The sequence below is a fragment of the Struthio camelus genome, chromosome Z (assembly GCF_040807025.1).
Source record: "Struthio camelus isolate bStrCam1 chromosome Z, bStrCam1.hap1, whole genome shotgun sequence".
Classification (NCBI taxonomy): domain Eukaryota; kingdom Metazoa; phylum Chordata; class Aves; order Struthioniformes; family Struthionidae; genus Struthio; species Struthio camelus.
Genome location: NC_090982.1, coordinates 26,840,436 through 26,857,413, shown reverse-complemented (window position 1 = coordinate 26,857,413; position 16,978 = coordinate 26,840,436). Strand labels below are relative to the sequence as shown.

The window sequence follows — 16,978 nt, the reverse complement described above, 5'->3', positions numbered from 1 at the left end:
AAAGGTTCTTCTGTGCCCCTGACAAGTTCATCAGATCATGGGGATTCTTTTTTTATTTAGGGCATTTAAGAATAATAAACGGATAAGCAGATGAAAGCAGCTAGGTGACTGAAGACTTATTTGGTAGTCTTTAATTTTGTAAATGTTTAGCTTCATCTTTAGCTTTGGCTGTACAATAGGGTGGTCCATAGGATTCTGTGCAAACTTACTCCTAGCTGTTAAACCCCAGATCTGGAGAATGAATGACAAGCTTCCTGTGGTGTTTCCAACCTGTCACTATAAGGCTGATGAACTGCCAGGTGACTTGGCTGGTTGCAGTAGGTGTAAGAATGTAATGGGGTTGAGAAGCCCTGACTATATCCTGTGATCTTGCTGGTATTCGGCCCGTTTGGTATTTCTGATGATCGGTTATTTTAAACTGAAATATCACAGATTCACAGGCATACTGTTTGAGCTGTAATGCTTAGTTTGGATTATAAATGATTCAGAAGCAGCTTTGGCTCTTTGGACCACCATATAAAGTAGCTGTTTGACTTTGTCTCTGTGGGGCTAATAGACTTTCTTCCCGTATTTTGCCTATCTCCCACCAACTGAGAATGGAAGATCTAATGTTAAGCCAATTAGATAACTGATTTAGACCTTGATTCTTTTTTAATACAGCTGCATGACACATTTCAGCATAGCATAAAAAAGTGTATAAATTGTTCCTTTACATGCATCTCTTAAAATAAAATCAAATTAAGATAATATGTAAATGAATTTAGCTTTTAAATGTTGCTATTGACTTTTTTCACTTTCTATTAACTGTTTTTGACCGCAGCTCTTGACATGATTTGGGGTTAACAAGCCAACTGTCACTGATTATTTCATTCTTGATCTTGTAAATAATGGGTTTGATTAACAAATATAATGAGGCTTTTGTGTGTGTGTGTGTGTGTGATGTTTGATGCGTTTTTATGGATAAAACCAGGCGAAAGAGGATGAAGACTTTCAGTATAAAGTGTTTGTGAGGCACTGGCAAACTTGTGCTTCTAAAGTTTTCTCTTCAGTTTAATTATTTCCTGTTGCATTACAATAATGTAACTTTTGTACATATATATGTGTTTTACTATACTGAAAAGATTAAGGAATGTTTTTAAATTTTCAGGCATTTAGCTTTTTCTTGTTTAAAATCACGTCTGAAAGCTGTATCTGCCCTTTTTTTCCCTCCCTCGTCTTTCCATAATGGAAGGAAAAAGAAATAGTCTTGCTGTCTGTATAGATGCAATTTTAATATTAGTTTTTATTAGTTTTAGTTTCCCGGCCAGCCAAATGATACATTTTTTCACAAATAACCTATTGCAACTCTCTTTATAATTAAACTTAAATACCCTGGAAGCTGCACGGGCTATGCTCTCAGATTCGCAACACAAAGGACAGTGCTTCTGAAAGTAACTGGATATTATTGGAAGTAATTGACAAATCTGAACAGTTGACTGAGGGGAACAGCCTATAAGAGAACCTGAGCTGGAGAAAGAGTGACTGCATGCGGAAGTGTTAAACCATAGTCCAAACCATAGAGCAAAGTTCTCTCTGTGAGTGCAGTAATGAGGTCAATTTCCAATGGAAGAAAGTTTTAAATGTGATTTCAAGACTTTGGGTTTCCCCTCAGAGTCTACCATAAACACTCAGCAAAACGTACTTTAGCTGTTAAATTGCCCATGCTAATACTAACTTAGCAGTGGTCAAAGAATAAACATGTTTCATTTTTATTTGCTATGTCTGAAGAAAATTCCGAGACCATTTGAGCTTAACGTTGAGAGCAAACCTATCAAAGGGCAGGCCCGTCAGCATGAGGAAACAGAACAGAGGACCAGATTCTTAACTCAGAAAGATCTGAATTCAATGAAAGAAGCAAGTATTGGCATATGGGATGCAAAGGAGCAGAATAGCAGCAGCCTGTAATTTAAATGAAATGAAAATAGAGGTGTAAAACCGATATAAGATGGCACTGTTAAAAGAAGAGCAAGAATAAACACCTACAGTAGCAACCCAGAATACTGCAGTTTGAATGCTTATTCGCTATAGATACAAATCTGTTTAAAAAAAAAAAAAGTTGTTAAAATAACTAGAGAAACAGCTTCTTGAAGAAGCTGCAGCTCACAGTTGCGTTCTGTGCTGTGTGATAAGATATATATGAAATAGAGAATTTTTTAATGCATTTTCTTTTCAGGATGTATTTGCCATATAGCCTCATAGCCTTGTGGCTAGTATTGCATGCAGTATTGCTTGTATTAGACTTCTCAGGCCGATGCTCCTTTTGGCTCAAGCCCCCTAAGTAGGGTATCTTTATTAAGTTACTTTGTACCCCAGGTTAGTTTCTCCTTGTCTCTAAAATCAGCTTGCAGCATTAATTTTAGAATAGCAGTAAGCCCAGTTATCACAAATTGAGGTTTACTTAGTACAGAGAGAAGATCAAAAATAAGTAGTATAATGGTATCCAGGCTTCTGTTTGTGTACAGGCATGCAGGGTTGAACTGTGTAATCAGTGCTGACCTGAGGCAGATTAAGTGTTGCGTTACCTGAGTTTACAGGCACCAGAAAGGGGTCTGCTGGAGTCAAGTCCTTTTCATTCTGTCCATGTTTCACGGTAGGGTTACTCAAACTGTGCCAATACAAAGCATTTAGTTAACTTCTCTCTTTAAAACATATCCTGTAGACTCTAGATTCCAGTCTGAATGATTCTTTCTTTAAATGATTAGCCTTTGAGTACAATGCTATTTTTAATCCGTATATAAGTGACAATATTTCGTGTTACCCTGAAGCAAGCTCTTATTTTGTCTGTTTTCCGTATGATTTTCTAAGCGGCGTGCATGGGGTTTTTTTTTTTTTTAAAACCTTTGTGTGTGCTTGCGTGTATCAAGAAATTTAATGTATTTTGTTTATAAAATATAAAGTTCCTTGGTCTTTTTTGTTTTTGCTTCCAGTTAATATCCCATATCTCAAAGTATTCAACTGAACATAAGCCTGACACTTACAATAACCCATAAAGTAGTCAGAAAGGGGCCATCTCATATAAGACCAGCCCAAACATCAGTGTATGTGACAGGCCCTTACGACAGATCAGTGCTATGTTTGCTAAACGAACCACCAGAGCTGGGTTGCTCAAGAAAAATGTTTAAATTCAATGAAAGCATTAGAATCACTGACTGTGTAATAGCCAAATGTATTTACCTGATTGGATTCAAGGCCCCTTAAGATACCTAGTACTACACATGCTACCCCTCCAGCCAGAGCTACCTGAAATTGTGTCTGCATCTTAACTTGTTTGGCTCTCCTCCAGTCCCACAGCCAGCCATCCTTGCAATGATTTCTTTTGCTCTTGGGGAAAATCACTATTTTAAAAAGTTTTGTTTGGGGGGTTGTTAGAGGTTTAAGGGAGAGGGACGTTACTGTTGTTTTGCAGGACTGTGAGAACTCTTCATGGTAAGTTACTTTTTTCTCCTATTTCACCCTCCTGGTTTTTTTCAGGCTCCTCTTATGGCTCTTGTTAATGGCTCAGTAATGAAAGCAATATAAATGGAGGCCAACGTGACTTAGAGGATAAAACGGGGCCAGAAGTCCAGAACGGACCTCCTTTCTCAGCATATCCTTTACCTTTTTTCAGCTTCATTTTCCCACTGTAACAAGATAATAACTCTCAGGCCCTTTGTCAAAAGTACATCCTGCTCCTGAAAGATGTTTAAAAAAAAAAAAAGCCACATACGTGTTTTTGCATGCATATTTGGACTCCTCTTTATTGGTTGATTTCACTTTTGATTTTATTGACAATGGTTTGTATGTGTAGTTAAGGTATTTTATTTCCTGAGAGCATTTTGGTAGTGGTATTTTTCAGTTTGTTGCTGAACTCATTTGTGAGATAGGTATTAGCACAAACTAAGCTGCTACGGGACAAACATGTTGGTGGAAAGAGGTTCCCTATGGCTTGGACCACTCATCTTCAGAGACCTCGTGCTAACTCTTTTTCCAGATTATTTGGTGATTTTGCAATGTAGACAAACAAGATGAAGTCCCATTGTGAAACTTCACGTGTAATGTTTCTGAGATCCGAGCACGGATCTGAGGAGACAAAAAGCAATTTCATTCGTTGTCCCTCATCCCCATTTATGTACTTTTTACTGTAGTGTACTCCTGTTACCTTTATATTAACGCTGTTTAAAGAATTATTAAGCCCAGCCAACCTGCCTGCTTGTTTTTCTAGAGCTGACCCTTCTGCATATGCCGATCGAGATTTTACTTGGATAGAGGGCATTTTTACTGTAGCTTTGACTGAGGTTTACATTAGTAGGTCAGCACATCCGAAATATGCGACAGGTTTCCAGAGGAGCCTGTGAAATGGTTTGTGCACAGGTCTTTGATCATGCTTCTGGGAGACCAGGTCAGACTAGATTTAAACAGGATTAGATTAAAGTAGATTTTGCTTGGTTGTATTTTAAGTACCATGAGATTTATGAGGGGAAAGTAGCTTTATGACCCTGGAAAAATCTTGATCCCTGTTAGTCAGCTTACAGCCTTCAGTGTTAAGAGGAAAACTGAGGTGGTCCCTTTAATGGATGTATCAGACTCATCCTACGGACAATGTCCATACTGATTTGTGCATTTTTGCTAGCAGCCCACCTTTTGATTGACCACATTGCTCACAGATAATGAGCCAGACAAACCTGCCCAGAGTCAGCAGTCCTTCAGCTCTGGTCCCATGTGTACTTGGCAGCAAAGAGGCAACTTGGGCCATGGTGCCATCAAGCATGAACGTCACCCAAGCCAGAGAAAACTTCGGTTTCTGGGTGCGTAGTGAAGCAGGCACATCCATGGCAGGCTAAGGTTAACTCAATATATGTGCTAAAAGTGGGGCTTCCTCCTTCCTGTGGCCTTGGGCACTTGCTCCCTCCTCCTCCTTTACCAGAGTCCCTGCGCTTTGCTGGCCAGCGCTGGACCAGTTCTGCAAACAAACCAAAAACCTGGGTGCTTTTCCTGCCGATTTAGTCACTGCAGCAGCTTGAGGAGAATTCAGTGAGTACCAGGGTTTGTGCAGGGAGGAGGCAGGGGCAGCAGGGGAGCTTAATCCCCTAGGTGCAGACGAGGACCAACTGCTGCGCTGCCATTCAGTCTCTGTGCTGCTGTGAACTGACTGGTAGCTTCACGCATGTAGCAGTGATGCAAAGGTTGGCATTTACCGTCATGGCTTCGAGGTTTGCTAGCTGAAGCCTCAGCCCCAACCTGCAGGCTGGAGAGAAAAGAAGAAACGGGTTTATGTTTGATTTATGGTGAGGTTTTAGCTGACATTAGCATCTCATTTACATGTAGGGCACTTGGCAAAAAATAAATGCTCAACAGTGAGAATAGGCATGAGATGATCTGACTTCTCCGCAAGATTTTCTAAGCTAGAGAATTTGGAAATTATATTATGTTAGGAAACGGCCTGGAGCTACATGTTAATTAACCCAGCTCTAGGCACCTAATGGAAGCTAAGGCTGTTGCGCTTAACAGTTTGTCACCTGGAGGGGGCGAATCACAGGTCAGCACGGACCAACCTTCAGTAAAGAGAGACATTTCGCTCTCACACACAAACTCCTGCTGGAGACCGAAGGTTGGACTGGTGGAGGGCAGCGTTTGCGCTTTTACAGCCCTGCTCCTTTTTACTACCCAGGGCCCCTCACGCGTGCGGGTCCTCAAGCGTGGCCATCCCTGCCCAAGGCAGGCGTGGACGAAGACCAGAGAGGGTCAGCGAGGACCCACCGGGCCACCCCGCTTGGAAACCGCTGGGCCTTGTCCGCACCAAGCAGTAGAGAGGGCAACGTGCAGCAATCCCCTCCATCGTGGGAGGGTGGCACTTCCGCTCCCAAATATCCCACCGCCAGCCCCAGAAACGCGCCGCCCCCGCGGCTGCCTCCCGCTGCCCCTTGCTTTCCTCCCTCCTTCCAGCCTGCCCGCAGCAGTCTGGCAGCCGCTGATGCAAACCCGCCTCTGGTTCACTTGCAGCAGGCCACATGCTTTGCAAAGCTGCTCTGGGGGTTATTTTTTAACTAACCGAAGCAGAAGATAATGCCAGGAACATATCTTTGCAGAGCTTATTAGTACCGGGGAAAGAAAGTTAATACATGCACAGCTGGCTTCTACGTATAAGCAGTATGCTGTTTGGGGCTAGAAAGAGAGGGCTATTTTTAAAAAGAGCTGACGCAGGAATGTCATTATTGACTGTAAATCCTAAGCAATCAGGGTAACTTCCACTCTTTTTCTGCAAACTATCCCTTTTTTTTAGGGCATGTTTCACTATTGTAAGTAAAGTTGCAGAGTTCCCTTTATTTTTCAAGCAAATACACTTTTTGTGTAGTAAAATACAGGCAAAAGGGTTGAACAAAATCAAGTGTTTTTCCCAAACTTTTTTTTTTTTTTAAGAGTCTTTCAGATGTTGGAGCGATGCCTCTGCTGTTTGAGCACATCTTCTTTCACTTGTGCCTCTGCTCTAGACGAAAGCTGGGTCTGAAAATCCCTTCCTTTCGCTATCCCACTTGAGTTATCAGAGTGCTGCGTCAAGAACGAAATCCTTGAGTTTTTTTTTCCCTGAGATCAAACGTGTGATGTTTTTGCTTTTCTAAAACCTTTCCTGTAGGCTGGGTTGCAGCCACAAGTGTGGCATAAAGCTTCCCCCCCCCCCCCCCCCTTCAAGGAAAGAGCCCTTCTCACCTGGCAGAGGTAGAAACAAAACCAGCCCGGATGCTGGAGTCAGCTTAAAATAACCGGAGGGTGTGCGAGCCTGAGCGGCGCAGCCGTGCCCGTCACCCTGCCGTGCTGAGCCTCCTCCGGCCGCCGCCAGCCTCTCCCCAGTGACTCAGCAGCCGAATAAGCTCATTTAATAGCTTTCCCCCCCACCCTCCCCATATTTACAAGGAAATTCAATACAAGGAAATTGCCTTTACAAGGAAATTCAAATAAAAAAATACATATATATAAAACAGTCGATTGCAGAATCCCCTTTCCCAAGGCCACAGGCTAAGGACAAAGCTGCTCCTCTGGTTTATTTAAATAAGCCCTCAGGAACATCAGCTCTTCGCTGAACAAAGTTTCAAGGCCAAGCAAACATTTTGGGCAGGCGTATTTGTTTTATCTGAGTCGACAGTTCACAAAGCCTGAACACCTCGACCGTATCTGTTGCGGACCGGCGCACAGGGCGGCCCCTCGTATCCCGAAAGGGGATCTCGAGAACAGCGTTACTCGAGGTGCCCAAAACCTGTGGCCGAGCGCAGCCACCTCACGCCCCAGCTTAGCTCCGCGGCCAGAGGGGGGTCCCGTGAGGACGCTGGCCTGCTGGACAAAGACTACCTGCACCAGCACGAGCAGTTTCACGCCCATCCCTTCTCCAGAGAACACTGAATTTCCCCAGTTTTATTTCTTATTAAAAAAAAATACTTTTAATTTTTGTTCTGAAGTTGTTCTTTTTCTTTTAAAAGTGAGGAAGGTAGAATTTCTGTAATATGCCATTGTCCCTTGTAGGGCACCCGACTGAATCTTGCCCAAGTCTGAGCTGATATGTGAGATTTTTAAAGCAATGGTTTTCCCGGCTGCCCAGGCAATCTGCCAGGGGAACGAGAGAAGAAAATAAGGGAAACTGCAAGCAAAATTGTTTCTTGGGAAGGGGAGGAAATCATTTCTTTTTACTGTCTTATGCTTTTGTAAGAGTTTGCACGCTAGAATTATATGTCATGTTGAGATGGTCTCACGTGCAAGCAACCTTAAATAATAGCATTCGTCCTGTTTTTCTGATGACAGGAAAAACTGTTAAAAATATGAGACTCAAAGTCTTGGGTGCAGATACCTTAATCACTGGTGTCATGTTTCACTGTTACTTCAATATTGAAAAGGGGCACTGATTCACTAAACGTGACAACCCTCTGCCCGGGAAATGGACCAGGAAAAGGCGGAGGGGAGCGTGGGAGCTGTTTGTCCCAGAGAGAGACACCACACCAGTCACACTCGTACTTAATTTTGCCTGATTATTAGTATGCGTCTGTGTGGGCAGAGCAGGAATCTGCTCGTTAAATACCTCTTGGAAATCCATTAGCTCAGCCTCCAACTTTTGGAGTTAAACAAGCAGAGATTTAGCGAACAGATGCTCCCCAAGCGATTATCGGGATGCTCTGGCCATCAGGGCCGCGGCGCCCTTTGCTGAACCAGTGAGACTCCCCTTCGTAAACACCTTCCCGTGCTGTGCAGGCTGAAAGCAGTCCAATTTTGCAGCAAATTACAGCTGCAGAAAGCTTCGGCCAGAAACTATTTAACAATGCATAACACTGATGTGCATCCTCATAGCTTTGAGGGTGGCGGGCCGTGATACCATCGTCCGCAAACACGTGGGCTCAGAAGGCCAAAGAGCATGAATGGTTATGCTTGAACATTAGCATGAAAGGGTAAGTAAGTGAGTCTTATTAAAGGCGCTGTAGTGGTTACCGCAGAGTGATTCTTGGTAATACCTAGGGCCACAGTTTGTAACTTTTTTCCACAAGAGAAGTCCAGCTGAAATTTTCAAGGTCTTTGAGTGCGTGTGGGAATTTCAGGGTTGCACCGTAATCTTGGATCTAGAAAACTAGTTGTGAACTCTTATCCTTGCTGGATACGAACATCACGCAGTTTGCTTTTCCATTCATCCGTGCGTCCCACGCTCGTCACCATGGTATCTGCATGTTTGCCTAATTGTGCTTGGAGGACAACTGAGAAAACAAAATGTAATCTTTCTGAGGGCTCCTATGAATAATGGAAGTGAGTGCAAACAATGATCCAAAGAGACTTTTTACATTTTGTATGTCTATTTGCCGCCAAACTGTTTTAACTTTGAATTTGCTGATGTCACAGCTCAAGTATAGCCATGGTTTTGTGCAGGTTTTTGAACACTTCCCAGAACACAAAGTTTTGTTAGTGCTCGTGAGCCACACGTCAGCGGTTAGTCAGAAAACAGCTCTAGAAAGGCTTGTGAGGAACGAAATCATGGCTCCTGTTCCTCTCCTGTCCATATTATGGGGATGAAATAACCATATTCTTATTGCATTCCTATCAGAAATGATCTCTTTTTCACAATTAGGTTTTAAGTAAAGGTCAATGGAGAGGAAGGAGAAAATACCCTCGTGTCTGTGCCCTGCTGCAACACAGCTACAGCTCTCCTCTTCCCCGTGGCTCTCCTCCTCCTCCCCTTCCTCGTCCCCCATCCCACCCACCCTATTTGTGAGGGAAAGAGAAACCCCAGATCTGTGATTCTGGTATAGGTCCTCGAGCCTAGCGGGGAGAGGACCGAGGTTGGCAGAGCCGAGGCCGCCGGCCCCTTGCGCAGCTCGTGCAGCCTGTTCTGCTGCTCCCAGCTCCAGGACACGGCCGGGGTTGCCTGCGGGATAGCTAGGGCTGGCTGCTGTTCTGCCTGCTGTCTGCGACACTAGCCCAGGCCACTTCATATTTAATTAGCTGTCCAACCCCAAGCTCCCTCTGGCCGAGCTGTAAAATAAATGAACGAAGACTGCAGCGCTGAACCCCACCGCTCTGGCTGCAACGTCGGCTTGGAGACTCCTCAACTTGTTTGCTGGCAGCAGGGAAGGTCACCAGGGAGGGCTCGTTCAGCGTCTCCGCCGCCTCCCTGCGCGTCCACGGCTAGAAACCCTGCTAGGCATAGCAGGACGCTCGTGCCAGGCAGCCCTGTGGTCGGCCCAGCCCCGTCGCGCTCAGGCCGCCGCTTGAGGGGCAGGGTAGGCACGGTGCTCCCCGGCGCGAGGGGCGGCGGGCTGAGAGGCGGTCAGCCTGCCGACGCAGGCGCCCGAATTCCCCGCGCGAAGAGGGAAACGCTGTGAACCGGTCTTGGGTTACTGAGCTGATTCCCCTTTGCCGCAGTTTTCTCTAGAGAGATTTTTTTTTTTTTCCTAATGAACGAGCGTTTTTCCTCCTCAGATGGAAAGGCCAGACTCACCTGCCTGACAGCTGAAGTCCCCCGCGCACCGCCCGGGAACTGGTGGTGATGGTCAGGAGAAGACTCCTAGTTAATCTTACAACAGCATAACACACCCAGTAGGGTTTACAGAGTAGCATGTGCCAGGAGCAAATTATCTCCATTTGCAGTGAGTGATTTTTTTTTTTTTTGGCTTTATTTTCCTTCGTTCAGTTGTATTTGGGTTAGCAGAGGCCACCAAACAGCCATTAGCCTGCAGTAGCTTTCTGTTGCTGACCACCTAAGCTGGATTTAGCTGATACCCTAGAAGTCACAGGCCATGTGCTAATTTTAGGAACAGCTGTTTTCAGCATCCTAGAAAAATGATTCCAGATTGACACCCGCACACTGGAAACCACTACTCCTGTGATCTCTCAGCTAAGCCCGTACCTTGCTTTTTGCTCAAAAATACAAATTATTTCATTTGAAGCCCATACTGCATACATTTTGATCTGGAAAATAAGAAATACTGATCCAGGCAAGCACATACTAAGAGAAGTGTATTTTAAATCAAACTGAAAGAGTAAACAACACATTAACAGAATTTCTTGGCTTTCCTGGTTTGTCATATTGTTGCCTTACCCTTAAAAAAAAGCCATTGACAGTAGTATGAGCTGTGACATGACAGGAGAGTGTATGTGTGGAAGGAGAGGTTCACACTACCTACTTGAGGTGTGGAGTTTACACACTGCAGGTTGTCTCCTGGAAATGCCAGCTCTGCTCCCCATTGACTACAGCAAGAGCGCAGGCACCTACCTACATGAAACGCTTTAAAATAGTAGGTGTGAATCTGCACTCTCCTGACACGTCACAGGGATTATTATATGCTGGGGCTTGCGATATCCTAGGAATTAATTGTGTCCAGATTTAAACGACATGCCATGAAGTGAAGTGTCAATAATAAAAGTGGAATGGGAATGTAAAAACAAAATTAAATGTATATTAACATATATTTAATATTTTTTAAACTTGACACCAGCTGTGAATATTCTTAATGAAGAACATTTTTTCTGGTGCTTTAATTCCATCGGAATTGATGAAATATTGACAACAATGGTTTTATCAAAAGGCATTTTCCACCAGAGAAATGTTTCATGTTGAATTTTCCAAGCAGCTCAATACTGATTTTTACAAGCAGGGCAATCGCCTGACTCTTCCTGCAGAAAAAAATCTGAGCTGACGCTATTGATGCTGAGAAAGAGTCATTTCCATGTGGGCCTCAGGAAGGAGGGAGAAGACACCCTTGCAGGGTTACATCCTATCTCCGCTGCTTGTATTCACGGTCATCGGAGAAGCCTGGCAGCATGTGTGGTGGGGAAGGGACCTGATCTGGTGCAGTGCTGTCTCTCCTGAAGCGTCCCCTCCCCAGCAAAGTCCCCACCACTATCCCCAGTGACATCCTCTCATGCCGAGGCCATGGAGGCGCACAGGAAGGAGGTCCCGAACGCTTCCCCTGTAGATCGTACGCTGCTCTTAGGGCCTCCTCAGCTGCATTTATTTAATGATGCCACGCGGTACTGAGGTGACATCCTTTCCTTTCTCATTCCTGTTTCTACGAATGCCCTTTTTTTGCTCTACCTATCCCTTTTGCACACAGAGCTGTGCCAAAGCAGATGCATCTTTCATTACTGCTTCCCCTTGTGTATGGACACAACAGCCGCCCCTGCCAGCATGAACAACAGATGCTCTTCACTCAAGCGGGGATTAAAAATGCTCCTGAAAGCACATTTAAAATAAATTCTGTTGTAATCCACTTTTTCCTTTTGACTTTCTCTTTCTTGCTTGGGGTTAAAAGGGAGTGCAAATGCAGTAATATTACTGTAAGGCTATCCCTGCTTGGAGGCTCTGGAATGACCACACGGGATGAAGGTGCCGCAGGAGAAGTCCTTGTGCCCTGGGGCCGCTGGTGCAGGGCTGGTGGAAAGGCTCACCGGGCCGGTAAATAGATGGAGCGAGGGAGTAAGTAAGAGGGAAGGAAAAGATCAAGTTACTCTTAAGGCCGGCTCTGATGTGGAATTAAGGGGTATAAGCTTGCAGAGAAAGAGAGGCTGGAAATGAAAAGGTGTCTGACCACCAAACCCACTGGAAGAACCTGTCCTCAAACCCACCAGTGCCAACAGCCACCATTTGACCTCCTTTTTAGCAGTAATTAATCCATAAAGCACTTCAAAGGCAATCTTATACCTGGTAGTATTTCCACATTCTTAGCAGCTTGAGTTCAGGTTCACTCTTGGTTTTCCTCTTCGAAATTCGCTGTGTTATTGAGACTAATTTGGGAGGCAGGGAGTGAGTTATTGCTGGCTGCCTAGTGCCGTTGTGATTCTAATAATGGTCTTCATGGAACTCATAAGCTGTGATTAAGTAGTCTTTCAAGGGGAAAAATAATCTAGAATTAGACTCCCTGAGGCTGTTTTAAAGGTGAACTGCACTTGTGATGTATAAAAGATGAAGAAGAGGAGGAGGCAGTAAGTCAGAAATGGGCTTTACCCTCCTTTCTCCCTTTTCTCAGGCTGTTATCCAGTTGCTTTTCTTTTCATCACCTTAAAATCACATCTACTTTCTCTTGCCCAGTAGCATCTCTCTCTGTGGGAAAAGATTGATATTACCAAACCAATTCTAGGCAGCTTAAATTAACTCATATTTTCACAGGAAATAACACATAGAAAATCATAAAGAGGGTCAGCACCAAGCACAACCACATCTGAGACTGCTGCTAAGTGTCCTATAAAGACTTTTTTTAAAAAGTCACTTTAAAAATGTTTTTTTAAAAATTGCTTTTTTCCTTTTTCTTTTTCTCTTCCCTTTTATTTTTCTTTTTGGGGGCTCAGGCCCCAAATGTGGCACCAATCCTGCAAGGACATACGTACGAGAGTACAGGTGATTTGCACACTCTTGGGTTCATTTTGTTTCACACTTTCACAAGCCACGGCCTTCAGCATTGCAGCCATGTTGCATTTGCTCTTTGCACAATAACCATCATGTAACTCCATGGATTCTAGCAGGTCCACATTACTGCGATCTATTTTTTTTCTTATTTCTTTTTCCTTTTAAGCTAAATGCAATTTTCAGGGCCTAAATACCAGGGAACCGAGGGTTTCTTTGGGTAGTTGTGGAATCTTCTACAATGCAGAGCTCAGAGAGCACTCTACTCTGTTCAAAGCAGTACTACAGCTTTTATACAGTACAGCTAAATTCTTGTACTTTGCCTGCCCTGGATTTTAGCTATTACTCCAGCTATTACTAATCTATAACTCAGATATTTAGTGGAATGTCACTGGGAAAGAAAAGGAGGTGTGAAATGGTGGTAAGTGTGCAGAGTAGTAGCTGCGCATTGCTTGCGAGCAATTTTTTCTCCAGGTCACACATTGAAGGTGTTGTTACGGTCACCAACAGTGGCTGTACATGGCATTGTTACAATGCATTGTCAAGGGGCTGTGCCCACCTCGGGCTAGGATGGCAGCAGGCCTGTGCTAGCGCAGCCTCAAGGACAAACAATTTTGACCAGGAAATAGGGATGGGCCCCTTCTCACCCCCCCTCTGGTACAAGGTGATCTAGTGTGAGAGGCAGAGGTGTGCAGGCACGAGCACGGAGATTGCGCAGGATTTCAGGGAGAGAGCAGTGCATGCCCCATGACTGAGAGTTCTTTCTCCTTCCTTCTTCCTTTTCTTTCCTTTCCTTTCCTTTCCTTTCCTTTCCTTTCCTTTCCTTTCCTTTCCTTTCCTTTCCTTTCCTTTCCTTTCCTTTCCTTTCCTTTCCTTTCCTTTCCTTTCCTTTCCTTTCCTTTCCTTTCCTTTCCTTTCCTTTCCTTCCCTTCCCTTCCCTTCCCTTCCCTTCCCTTCCCTTCCCTTCCCTTCCCTTCCCTTCCCTTCCCTTCCCTTCCCTTCCCTTCCCTTCCCTTTTTTCTCTTTTCTTTTCTTTTTTCTTTCCTTTCGTTTTCTTTTTTCTTTTCTTTTCTTTTTTCTTTTCTTTTCTTTTCCTTTTTTTCTTCTCTTCTCTTCTCTTTTTTTCCTTTCCTTTTCTTTTTTCTTTTGTCTTTTCCTCTTTTCTCTTCTCTTCTCTCCTCTCCTCTTCTCTCTTCTTTTGTTTTCCTCTTTGCTCTTTTTAGCGTTTTTTCTCTCTTTCTCTTTCTCTTTCCTTTCTCTTTCTCTTTTTCTTTCTTTTTCTTTCTCTTTTCTTCCTTTTCTTTTTCTTTCCTTCCTTCTTTCTCCCTTCCTTCTCTCCTTCCCTCTCTTTGTCTCTTTCTTTTGCTTCCTTTCTCTTTCTCTCTCTTCTTTAGTTTCCTTCCTTCTTTCCTTTCTCTCTACCTCTCTTTCCCTTCCCTTCCCTTCCCTTCTCTGCTCTTTTCTGCTCTGCCCCGCTTCCTTCTCTCCCTCCCTCCCTCCCTCCCCGGCTCCCGGCTGCCCGCTGTGTCTCCTGCTGGTCACCGGTGGAAGAGAAAGTACCCCAGGGGCTGCAGTACAGCCGGCTTCCCCAAGTAACCCGCCCGCCGCTGTTCTGACCCCAGCCACAGAAAGTATTCTCATACCAAAGCTGATCACGAATTTTAGTTCCAAAAAACAATTTTTTTTATTTTTAGCTTAAATAAGCATGAGCATAAGCATTTTTGCAAAAATAGTAACATAGGAACTATGCAGAGAACAACTCTGCATAGTTGAAAAGACATCTACCAGCTATGAACAACTCTTTTGCTTAAAGGTGGCCATTTTTTGCTTTTAAGAGGGAAAAATCATTTTAATTACTCTGAACAAAGACTATCTGAAAAAAACCCATAACCTTAGAGTTCACCTGAAATTACATTTTCATTTGTTTGCTAGTTTTTTGTTGAAATCCTAGAACTGAAAAATTACTCACCAGTTCTGCTTCTGGCTCAGATGGGAAAAGATGTGCAATCTGCAAGCTAAAATGACATCTAGGTAGGACTTAGTGCATTCATCTTATGAAATTATCTATTACTTTGTATATGAGTTAATACGAAAGTTGCTTATTCACATACTAAAAATTCATAGACATATACATTGCCATTAAGATGCTAATATTTAGCATATGAAAAACATGCATGATCTTTACCTGCATGCTCTTTCATGTTATGTCCTATAAATTATGTAGCAATGATATGAAAGACAACTTAAAAGAACTGAAAATCATCTAACTGTCTGTTCTGTCGTCTTTTACAAAAAGTAATCAGGAAAATTTCCTGAAAGGAAACATTTCTCCTTCTTTACTTGTCATTTTCCCTTTGTAGTCAGCGGCTGCTAGCACCACTAGAGGGAAACAATAAATAATGTGTCTGCAAGAGCAACAGAAGTGCCGTTAATTTGTCTAAACTAAAAAAAAGAAAATGACTGACTTATTCATTCCCCATCACCCCCACTACCTTGTTTATTTTTGTAATGGACCACTTTACAGCTGGACCATAACAATGTCAGAGAAAACGTAATGGTGGCCAGGTAGCAGCAAACACTCCCAGGATCTCGTGGCACGTTATGGAGAGGTTGCTATAGCTGCCCACCAGCTCGCGACAGCCCCTGTCTCGGCCTGAGCAGACACTGAGCCTCTGAACTTTGCAATTTCTTGATGCTGCCTCTCGCATTCAGCTTAAAATTGTCAGGGCCGAGGCTATTTCTTCTTTCTATTAATGGCAAGCATGTGTCCATGGGGAACGGGACTCTCCCAGGGCTGCCTTGCCGTGCCTGGGAAGGAGGCTGGGGAAATAGGGGGTGAGGCAGCCACTCACGTGCCGCAAATGCTTGAAACACAGGGAAAGGCACCGACCTTAGCCTCACCAGGGCCATGCGCTGCTCGATAACACTGCCTCTGCCCTTCTCTCTTCCTGGAGCAGTCTCCAGCAGAAGTCGCCCCCTTAGCCTCTTGTCATTACTGCAAATAAGGGGGGTGGCTGCAGCTGTAACTCCTCAAAGGGTTTTACAAAGCTGGGGGTGGGGGACGCTGTTACTAACATCCATCCTTTTTGAAGAGAGAAAACTGAGGCACAGAGTTCATGAAGGTTGCAAAGAAAGTTAGTAGTGTTGCTAGGGCAAAATCAGCTCATCGAGCATGGGGGAGTATACCCCAATATGCCCTGTCCCTTTGTTTTTTTGGCATGTTATAGTTTTCTCTTGCAGCCATGTAGATTTCATGGTTAAATATTTCCTAAGCATCAAAACAAAAAAGCCTCAAAAGACAAAAAAGAAAAAACATTTCTTCTTTAATATTTCCCAACAATGAAGGTTCCCACTGTTAGCAGTAGTACCTAACGGCAGCGTGCACTTGCTCTCTCTCCAGACCACCACCTCCGTCCTTCCACATCTGGCCCAAACCCAGCACTGCCCCACCACGTGGAAACCCAGCACCCACTCCTCACCACCCGCCCCTCGAAGCTGATGCCACATCCCTTGCTTTCACTGTCTTGCCTTGTCTCCCGTCCATGTCAGCACCCCGAGTCACATGTGGCAACACTGCGGGGCAGCTGCCAAACCAGGCAGAGGTGCCACCCAGAGCTGCTGGGGCACAGAAACCGTTTTGAGAAGGCCTTTGTGACATAAGAAGCGTGAGCACAGCAATTTGAAAATGATTTTATTGCAGAAAGTTTGAGGTGGGGTCGAAGCAAGGGTAGCCAAGCAGTTGGGGCACCAGCCCAGGGGCGCAGGAAATTTGCTCAGCTCCTTGCACTGCGACAGGTCTCCCGGAAGAGTTTGGGCTAATTATGCACATTGTGCTTGTGGCGAGGGCCTCCAAGACTGCAAGCAGCACAGATCTTGGCATGGCACCACGTTTGAGGGAATAAGCCCCAGTAGTAAGCTGAGATGGAGCATATGAATCTCCATACAACTATTTTGGAAAGAGCCTCAACACATGTAGCCCCGCAGCCTCAGTATGAGGCAACATTCAGCACTGGCTGGTGCATGCTGCACACTTGGCTCTCATTTGGCACATCTGTTTGCAGTTTCACAGGCCATAAAAACATAACAATGGTGCAT

At 44.3% G+C, this 16,978-nt stretch overlaps 1 long non-coding RNA gene across 1 annotated transcript; it reads right to left on the bottom strand.

Annotated features, from left to right (window-relative positions):
• Positions 1-3,782: 3,782 nt before the first annotated feature.
• LOC138064463 (uncharacterized) lies at positions 3,783-6,880 on the bottom strand. The gene is made up of 2 exons (XR_011137720.1): positions 6,724-6,880; positions 3,783-5,263 (listed from the first exon to the last, which is right to left on the bottom strand). It is a non-coding gene; the product is annotated as an uncharacterized lncRNA (long non-coding RNA).
• Between the last annotated feature and the right edge of the window lie 10,098 nt (positions 6,881-16,978).